General features: G+C 40.9%; 1 non-coding gene across 1 annotated transcript; it reads left to right on the forward strand.

The window, feature by feature from the left end:
- Nucleotides 1-5,700: 5,700 nt before the first annotated feature.
- Nucleotides 5,701-5,807, forward strand: LOC129620296 (U6 spliceosomal RNA). Its single transcript, XR_008698483.1, has one exon. It is a non-coding gene; the product is annotated as a U6 spliceosomal RNA (small nuclear RNA).
- The last annotated feature ends 4,712 nt before the right edge of the window (nucleotides 5,808-10,519 follow it).

The following is a 10,519-nucleotide window of genomic DNA, read 5'->3' on the forward strand; positions in this document are numbered from 1 at the left end:
CCTTGTCTTGTTCCTGATCTTAGGGGGAATGATTTCAGTTTTTCACCATTGAGAATAATGTTTGCTGTAGGCTTATCATATATGGCCTTTACTATGTTGAGGTAGGTTCCTTCTATGCCCATTTTTTGAAGAGTTTTCATCATAAATCGGTGCTGAATTTTGTCAAAGGCTTTTTCTGCATCTATTGAGATTATCTGAGATTACCTGACGTGCCTCCTGAGAAATCTGTATGCAGGTCAAGAAGCAACAGTTAGAACTGGACATGGAACAACAGATTGGTTCCAAATCAGGAAAGGAGTACATCAAGGCTGCATATTTTCACCCTGCTTATTTAACTTATATGCAGAGTACATCATGAGAAATGCTAGACTAGATGAAACACAAGCTGGAATCAAGATTGCTGGGAGAAAAATAAAAAACCTCAGATATGCAGATGACACCACCCTTATGGCAGAAAGAGAAGAGTCTCTTAATGAAAGTGAAAGAGGAGAGTGAAAAAGTTGGCTTAAAAGTCAACATTCAAAAACTAAGATCATGGCATCTGGTCCCATCACTTCATGGCAAATAGATAGGGAAACAGTGGGAAAAGTGAGAGACTTTATTTGGGGGGGCTCCAAAATCACTGCAGATGGTGACTGCAGCCATGAAATTAAAAGATGCTTGCTCCTTGGAAGAAATGTTATGACCAATCTAGACAGCATATTAAAAAGTAGAGACATTACTTCGCCAACAAAGGTCTGACCAGTCAAAGCTCTGGTTTTTTCAGTAGTCATGTATGGATGTGAGAGTTGGACTATAAAGAAAGCTGAGCACTGAAGAATTGATGCTTTTGAAATGTGATGTTGGAGAAGACTCTTGAGAGTCATTTGGACAGCAAGGAGATCCAACCAGTCCATCCTAAAGGAAATCAGTCCTGAATATTCATTGGAAGGACTCATGATGAAGCTGAAGCTCCAATACTTTGGCCACCTCATGCAAAGAACTGACTCACTGGAAAAAACCCTGATACTGGGAAAGATTGAAGGTGGGAAGAGAAGGGGATGACAGAGGATGAGATGGTTGGATGGCATCACTGACTCGATGAACATGAGTTTGAGTAAACTCCAGGAGTTGGTGATGGACAGGGAAGCCTGGCATGCTGTAATCCATGGGGTTGCAAAGAGTTGGACATGACTGAGCGGCTGAACTGAACTGATTATCATATGATTCTTATCTTTTAATTTGTTAATATGGTATATCACATTGATTGATTTGTATATATTGAAAAATCCTTGCATTCCTGGAATGAACCCAACTTGATCATGGTGCATGAGCTTTTTGATGTGTTGCTGAATTCTGTTCGCTAAAATTTTGTAGAGGATTTTTCCATCTATGTTCATCAGTGATACTGGCCTGTAGTTTTCTTCTTTTGTGTTGTCTTTGTCTGGTTTTGGTATCAGGGTGATGGTGGCCTCATGCAATGTGTTTTGAAGTGTTCCTTCCCCTGCAATTTTTTGAAAGAATTTCAGAAGGATAGGCATTAGCTCTTCTCTAAATGCTTGATAGAATTCTCCTGTGAAGTCATCTGGTCCTGGGCTTTTATTTTGGGGGAGATTTTTTATCACAGCTTCATTTTAGGGCTTGTAATTGGGTTATTCATAATTTCTATTTCTTCCTGGTTCAGTCTTGGGAGATTGAACTTTTCTAAGAATCTGTCCATTTCTTCCAGGTTATCCATTTTCTTGCCATATAGTTGTTTATAATAGTCTCTTATAATCCTTTGTTTTTCTGCATTGTCTGTGGTAACCTCTCCTTTTTCAATTCTAAATTTGTTGATTTGATTCTTCTTTTTTCTTGATGAGTCTGGCTAAAGGTTTGTCAATTTTTTTATCTTCTGAAAGAACCAGCTTTTAGTTTTATTAATCTTTACTATTGTTTCTTTCATTTCTTTTTCATTTATTTCTGCTTGAATCTTTATGATCTCTTTCCTTCTACTAATTTTGGGGTTTTTTGTTCTTATTTTTCTAGTTGTTTAAGGTATAAAATTAGGTTATCTATTCGATGTTTTTCTTGTTTCTTGAGGTAGGATTGTATTGCTATAAACTTCCCTCTTAGAAATGCTTTTGCTGCATCCCATAGGTTTAGAGTTGTCATGTTTTCATTGTCATTTGTTTGTAGAAATATTTTGATTTCCCTTTTGACTTCTTCAGTAATCTGTTGGCTATTTGGAAACATGTTGTTTAATTTCTGTTTTATTGACTATGCCAAAGCCTTTGACTGTGTGGATCACAATAAACTGTGGAAAATTCTTCAAGAGATGGGAATACCAGACCACCTGACCTGCTTCTTGAGAAACCTGTATGCAGGTCAGGAAGCAACAGTTAGAACTGGACATGGAACAACAGACTGGTTCCAAATAGGAAAAGGAGTACGTCAAGGCCATATATTGTCACCCTGCTTATTTAACTTATATGCAGAGTACATCATGAGAAACGCTGGGCTGGAAGAAGCACAAGCTGGAATCAAGATTGCCAGGAGAAATATCAATAACCTCAGATATGCAGATGACGCCACCCTTATGGCAGAAAGTGAAGAGGAACTGAAAAGCCTCTTGATGAAGGTGAAAGAGGAGAGTGAAAAAGTTGGCTTAAAGCTCAACATTCAGAAAACGAAGATCATGGCATCTGGTCCCATCACTTCATGGGAAATAGATGGGGAAACAGTGGAAACAGTGTCAGACTTTATTTTTCTGGGCTCCAAAATCACTGCAGATGGTGACTGCAGCCATGAAATTAAAAGACACTTACTCCTTGGAAGAAAAGTTATGACCAACGTAAACAGAGACATTACTTTGCCAACAAAGGTCCGTCTAGTCAAGGCTATGGTTTTTCCAGTGGTCATGTATGATGTAAGAGTTGGACTGTGAAGAAGGCTGAGCGCCAAAGAATTGATGCTTTTGAACTGTGGTGTTGGAGAAGAGTCTTGAGAGTCCCTTGGACTGCAAGGAGATCCAACCAGTCCATTCTGAAGGAGATCAGCCCCGGGATTTCTTTGGAAGGAATGATGCTAAAGCGGAAACTCCAGTACTTTGGCCACCTCATGCGAAGAGTTGACTCATTGGAAAAGACTCTGATGCTGGGAGGGATTGGGGGCAGGAGGAGAAGGGGACGACAGAGGATGAGATGGCTGGATGGCATCACTGACTCGATGGACGTGAGTTTCAGTGAACTCCGGGAGTTGGTGATGGACAGGGAGGCCTGATGTGCTGCGATTCATGGGGTCGCAAAGAGTCGGACACGACTGAGTGACTGAACTGAACTGAACTGTTTAATCTCCATGTAATTGTGTTTCTTACAGTCTTTTTCTTATAATTGATATCTAGTCTTATAGCATTGTGGTCAGAGAAGATGCTTGATATGATTTCAATTTTCTTAAATTTACTGAACTTTGATTTGTGACGCAAGATGTGATCTATCCTGAAGAATGTTCCATGTGCACTTGAGAAGAAGGTGTATTCTTCTGCATTTGGATGGAATGTCCTGAAGATATCACTGAGATCCATCTCATCTAATGTATCATTTAAGACTTCTGTTTCCTTATTAATTTTCTGTTTTGCTGATCTGTCCATTGGTGTGAGCGGGGTGTTAAAGTCTCCTATTATTATTGTGCTACTATTAATTTATCCTTTTATGTCTATTAGTGTTTGTCTAATGTATTGAGGTGCTCCTATGTTGGGTGAATAGATATTTACAATTGTTATGTCTTCCTCTTGGATTGATCCCTTGATCATTATGTAGTATCCTTTCTTAACTCTTGTAATCTTCTTTATTTTAAGATCTATTTTGTCTGATATGAGGATTGCTACTCCAGCTTTCTTTTGCTTCCCATTTGCATGGAATGTATTTTTCCATCCCCTCACTCTCAGTCTATATGTGTCTTTAGGTGTGAAGTTTCTTGTAGGCAGCATATATATGGGTCTTGGTGTTGAATCCATTCTGCCAGTCTGTGTCTTTTGGTTGGAGGATTTAATCCACTTATATTTAAAGTAATTATTGATATATATGCTTCTATTGCCATTTTCTTAATTGTTTAAGGTTGATATTTTAGATATTTTCTTCTCTTGTATTTCTTGACTATATAAGTCCCTTTAACATTTGTTGTAAAGCTGGCTTGGTGGCACTGAATTCTCTTAACTTTTGCTTGTCTGAAAAGGTTTTTACTTCTCCATCAGTTTTGAATGAGATCTTTGCCAGGCACAGTAATCTTGTTTGTAGATTTTTCCCTTTCAGTACTTTAAACATATCCTGCCATTCCCTTCTGGCTTGCAGAGTTCCTGCTGAAAGATCAGCTGTTAAGCATATGGGGTTTCCCTTGTATGTTACTTGTTGCTTCTCCCTTGATGCTTTTAATATTCTTTCTTTGTGTTCAATCTTTGTTAGTTTGGTTAGTGTCTTGGCATGTTTCTCCTTGGGTTTATCCTATATGGGACTCTTTCTGCCTCTTGGACTTGATTGACTATTTCCTTTTCCATGTTGTGAAATTTTCAACTATAATCTTTTCAAAAATTTTCTCATACCCTTTCTTTTTCTCTTCTTCTTCTTGGACTTTTGATATTGTCCCAGAGGTCTCTGAAACTATCCTCAGTTCTTTTCATTCTTTTTACTCTATTCTGCTCTTCAGAAGTTATTTCCACCATTTTATCTTCCTGCTCACTGATTTGTTCTTCTGCTTCAGATATTCTGCTATTGATTCCTTCTAGAGCATTTTTAATTTCAATAATTGTGTTGTTTGTCTCTGTATGTTTATTCTTTAATTCTTCTAGGTCTTTGTTAATTGATTCTTACATTTTCTCCATTTTGTTTTCAAGGTTTTTTTTTTTTTTATCACCTTTACCATCATTATTCTGAATTCTTTTTCAGGTAATTTGCCTATTTCTTCTTCACTTATTTGGATTTCTGTGTTTCTAGTTTGTTTCTTCATTTGTGTAATATTTCTCTGCCTTTTCATTTTTTTTTTTAACTTATTGTGTTTGAAGTCTCCTTTTCCCAGGCTTCAAGGTTGAATTCTTTCTTCCTTTTGGTTTCTGCCCTTATGAGGTTGGTCCAGTGGTTTGTGTAAGCTTCATATAGGGTGAGATTTGTGCAGAGTTTTTGTTTGTTTGTTTGCTTTTCCTCTGATGGGCAAGGCTGAGTGAGGTGGTAATCCTGTCTGCTGATGATTGGGTTTGTGTTTTTGTTTTGTTTGTTGTTTAGTTGAGGCGCCCTGCACAGGGTGCTCCCCATGGTTGGGTGACACCATGCTGGGTCTTATATTCAAGTGGTTTCCTTTGTGTGAGTTCTCACTATTTGATTCTCCCTAGAGTTAGTTCCCTGGCAGTCTAGGGTCTTAGAGTCAGTGCTCCCACTCCAAAGACTCAGGGCTTGATCTCTGGTCAGGAACAAAGATTCCACAGGTGGTTTTTTATGGCATTAAGTGAGATTAAAACAAATACCCATAAATGAGAAATCAAAGATGAACCCAGACAAACGGCAGTTACAAAATCAGGCAAATAATAATTAAAATAATGAAATATACACATATACATATACACCCATGAACAAAGTGAAAACACTCCAACAAAATAAAGTACAGTAGACTGACCTGGTGAACAAAGGAAGTCAAAAATTATATTTACCAGTTAAGAACAAAACTAACTAAAGGCCAAACTGGAAAGCAAAACTAGTGCTCACTTCGGCAGCACATATACTAAAATTGGAACGATACAGAGAAGATTAGCATGGTCCCTGCACAAGGATGACACGCAAATTCATGAAGCATTACACACAATGGAGTATTACTCAGCGATTAAAAAGAATACATTTGAATCAGTTCTAATGAGGTGGATGAAACTGGAGCCTATTATACAGAGTGAAGTAAGCCAGAAAGAAAAACACCAATGCGGTATACTAACGCATATATATGGAATTTAGAAAGACAGTAACAATAACCCTGTATACGAGACAGCAAAAGAGACACTGATGTATAGAACAGTCTTTTGGACTCTGTGGGAGAGGGAGAGGGTGGGATGATTTGGGAGAATGGCATTGAAATACGTATAATATCATATATGGAATGGGTCGCCAGTCCAGGTTCGACACACGATACTGGATGCTTGGGGCTGGTGCACTGGGATGACCCAGAGGGATGGAATGGGGAGGGAGGAGGGAGGAGGGTTCAGGATGGGGAACACATGTATACCTGTGGAAGATTCATTTCGATATTTGGCAAAACCAATACAATAGTGTAAAGTTTAAAAATAAAATAAAATAAAAAAGATAACCAAAAAAAAAAAATTAAAAGCTTCTGCCCAACAAAAGAAACTATAAGCAAGGTGAAAAGAGAGCCTTCAGAATGGGAGAAAATAATAGCAAATGAAGCAATTGACAAACAACTAATCTCAAAAATATACAAGCAACTCCTGCAGCTCAATTCCAGAAAAATAAATGACCCAATCAACAAATGGGCCAAAGAGCTAAATAGACATTTCTCCAAAGAAGACATACAGATGGCTAACAAACACATGAAAAGATGCTCAACATCACTCATTATCAGAGAAATGCAAATCAAAACCACTATGAAGTACCATTTCACACCAGTCAGAATGGCTGCAATCCAAAAGTCTACAAGTAATAAATGCTGGAGAGGGTGTGGAGAAAAGGGAACCCTCTTACACTGTTGGTGGGAATGCAGACTACTACAGCCACTATGGAGAACAGTGTGGAGATTCCTTAAAAAACTGGAAATAGAACTGCCATATGATCCAGCAATCCCACTGCTGGGCATACACACTGAGGAAACCAGAAGGGAAAGAGACACGAGTACCCCAATGTTCATCGCAGCACTGTTTATAATAGCCAGGACATGGAAGCAGCCTAGATGTCCATCAGCAGATGAATGGATAAGAAAGCTGTGGTACATATACACAATGGAGTATTACTCAGCCATTAAAAAGAATACATTTGAATCAGTTCTAATGAGGTGGATGAAACTGGAGCCTATTATACAGAGTGAAGTAAGCCAGAAAGAAAAACACCAATGCAATATAATAACGCATATATATGGAATTTAGAAAGATGGTAACGACAACCCTGTATGCGAGACAGCAAAGGAGACACAGATGTATAGAACAGTCTTTTGGACTCTGTGGGGAAGGGAGAGGGTGGGATGATTTGGGAGAATGGCATTGAAACATGTATAATATCATATAAGAAATGAATCGCCAGTCCAGGTTCAATGCAGGATACAGGATGCTTGGGGCTGGCACACTGGGATGACCCAGAGGGAGGGTGTGGGGAGGGAGGTGGGAAGGGGGGTTCAGGATTGGGAACACGTGTACACCTGTGGCAGATTCATGTTGATGCATGGCAAAACCAATACAATGTTGTAAAGAGGTTGGCCTCTAGTTGAAATAAATTTAAATAAATAAATAAATATTATAATCACTTTGGCAAAAGGAAAAAAAAAGGAAAGCAAAACTAAAGCAAGGTGCTAAGTGGGGAATAAAGCAATTCATTTTGATATTTGGCAAAACTAATACAATTATGTAAAGTTTAAAAATAAAATAAAATTAAAAAAAAAAGAAAACAAAGCTAACAAATATGTTGAGAGGAAAGGAAAGAAAGAATAGATATGCAAAGTTAAATAGAGGTAGATGAAGAAGATTTATATACATTAAAGATTAACTGCAAGGGGAAAAGAACAGTAGGAAAGCCAAAGGAATAAATGGAGAAAAATAATAATAGGTTTCAAAAATTTTAAAAAGGGAAAAGAAAAACTTGACAGAACTGCAAAAGCCCAACCTAGAGGCAGAGGTTTATAACAACAATAAAAAGTGTGACTGAGGGGAAAAAGCTCAAAAGCTTAATTAGATTTCATATTGCCAATAAAATCAACAACTACAACACAGGAGGGGAAAAAAGAAAAAAAAAATCCAAAGGAATCTACAGAACAAGTCAAAACATAAGAATAATAAATGTTTTCCTTGAGTCACTGCTGCCAGAGTCCTTGCCCCCTTTGAGAGTCACAGTCCACCTCACCTCCCTAGAATTCCCTCCAACATTGTGCTGATCTCTGGATATGCTGTGGGAGCAGCTCAGATTTTGATCTGGTCCTACTCCTGTGTGTTCTTGCCTCCAATGTCCACAGCTATCAGAACTAGTGTATTTTATTTTGTGGGAGCTTTCAATGACCTTTTATATATTCCATAGACACAGGGTCTGCCTAGTTGATCGTGTGGATTTAATCTGCAGTTTGTACAGCTGGTGGGAAGGTTTTGGGTCTTCTTCCTTAGCCACACTGCCCCTGGCTTTCAATTATGGTTTTATTTCCACTTCTGCAAATGGGTCATCCACTGGGGTTTGCTCCTGAGGCTGCCCTGGAGGACTTGGGTTTGCCCCTGTGAGGGCCAGGTGTGGAGGTGGTGCAGCTGCTTGGGTTGCAGGGGTTCTGGCAGCACCAGGGACTCAGGGGAATTGGTGGCTAGGGCAGTGGAAATATAGTGCTCTAGAAGGGTATGGCAACAAGGATTGGCCAATACACTCCAGTATTCTTGCCTGGAGAACCCCTTTCCCTGACAGAGAAGCCTGGCAGGCCACAGTCTACAGGTTTGCAAAGAGTTGGACACAACCGAAGCGACCCTCCACGCATAGACACAAGACTATTTTGGCCTATGGCAGCTCTGTCCCAGTGAGAGTTGAGTGTGAAGGTGGTGCAGCTGCTTGGCTTGTGAGGACCCTGGTGGCACCAAGTGTACAGGGACATGGACTATCTCTGCCGCAGGAGTTATGGCCCTATCAGAGTCTTTTTTTGAGCCTCTTATAGCTGGTGATCAGATTGCCTCTTTGGCCAGTCTTTCTCCATAGTTCTGCCCATTCAGGCACTCACAGGGCTCCCTTGCCTAGGGTCCTCTGTTGTTCGGCACGTGAGGCACATAGGGGGTCCTATGGCTGGAGTCCTACTCTGTAGTTCAGCACATCAATCACTTAGAGGAGCACCCTGAGTGGGGTCCTACTCTGTAGTTCAGTGGGTCAGGTGTTTGATGGGCCAGCCTCTCTATTGTTCAGCTGCTGATGCAGGCGTGTGGAGAGAGAGAGGCTTTGGCCATAGCTCCACTCTTGCCTGGAAAATGCCATGGACAGAGAAAGCTGGTAGGCTGCTGTCCATGGAGTCTCGAAGAGTCGGACACGATTTAGTGTCTTCACTTTCACTTTCATGCATTGGAAAAGGAAATGGCAACCCACTCCAGTGTTCTTGCCTGGAGAATCCCAGGGGTGGGGAAGCCTCGTGGGCTGCCGTCCATGGGATCGCACAGAGTTGGACACGACTGAAGCAACTTAGCAGTAGTAGCAGCCACCTCCTAGGCATGACTCAGCAGTATCTCCTTGCTTCCATGGCTGCCCGGCTTTCCCACCACAATCTTCTCCACACATCCCCTCGATCCATCTCTCTGCATTCAACAGCAGCCCTCGCCCTGGGATTGCTCCACAATCCCTAAACTCCAGCTCCCAGCCTCTGCACCTTCCAGGGGACTTACATCCCTGTCTGGGGTATGTATGGCTGCAGCAAGGACTGTCTGAGTCTCATTCCATTTAGGCTGCCACAGGTCAGCTGTTTCACTTTCAGCCTTAAATGTTTCTCCTCTGACTCAGACAATTGCCCCAATGTGGGGATCAGACCCCTGCTTCAGTTCCCTCACCAGCAGAGAGCAGGTCCAGTCCTACTAACACTCCTGTTTTTCCCCCTAGTTCCTTCATCCTACTGAGTTTTGCATGGTTCTATATATTACTCTTGCCTGGAAAATCCCATGGATGGAGGAGCCTGGTAGGCTGCAGTCAATGGGGTCGCTCGGAGTAGGACACGACTGAGAGACTTCACTTTCTCTTTTCACTTTCATGCATTGGAGAAGGAAATGGCAACCCACTCCAGTGTTCTTGCCTGAAGAATCCCAGGGACAGAGGAGCCTGGTGGGCTGCTGTCTCTAGGGTCACACAGAGTCGGACACGATTGAAGTGACTTAGCATAGCATAGCATATATTCTTTTCCACTGGTCAGGTACTCCTGTCCACTCTCAGCTGGCATTCTGCATGCACTTCTGTGTCTGAAGGTGTATTCCTGATGTATCCATGGAGAGAGATGTACTCCACATCCACCTCCTCCTCCTCCATCTTGTTCTCTCCTGAGGTGCCTGATATTTTATAAAATAGTGTGAGCCTTCTAGTTTCCAGTCTGACGTGTAAAGAGCTTGGAAATTAGAAAACCCATCCTTCCATGTGAAAAAAAAACTGAACAAAGTGAAAATCAACAACTCCACTTGATCCACCAGAGAACTGAGATGATAGGGCAAACGACTGCCCTGAAAACTGGAGAAACAGAAAAACACAGAGAATCACAGCTTACTGGAGCAGAAGCTGCTGCTAGAGCCTGGAAGTACCACTTACAGGGCAACTCACTAATTTCTGGTTACTGACTTTGGGTTGACTTAAGAGAAGAAAACTCCAGGGTA

Source organism: Bubalus kerabau, chromosome 9 (assembly GCF_029407905.1).
Source record: "Bubalus kerabau isolate K-KA32 ecotype Philippines breed swamp buffalo chromosome 9, PCC_UOA_SB_1v2, whole genome shotgun sequence".
In the NCBI taxonomy this organism is placed as follows: domain Eukaryota; kingdom Metazoa; phylum Chordata; class Mammalia; order Artiodactyla; family Bovidae; genus Bubalus; species Bubalus kerabau.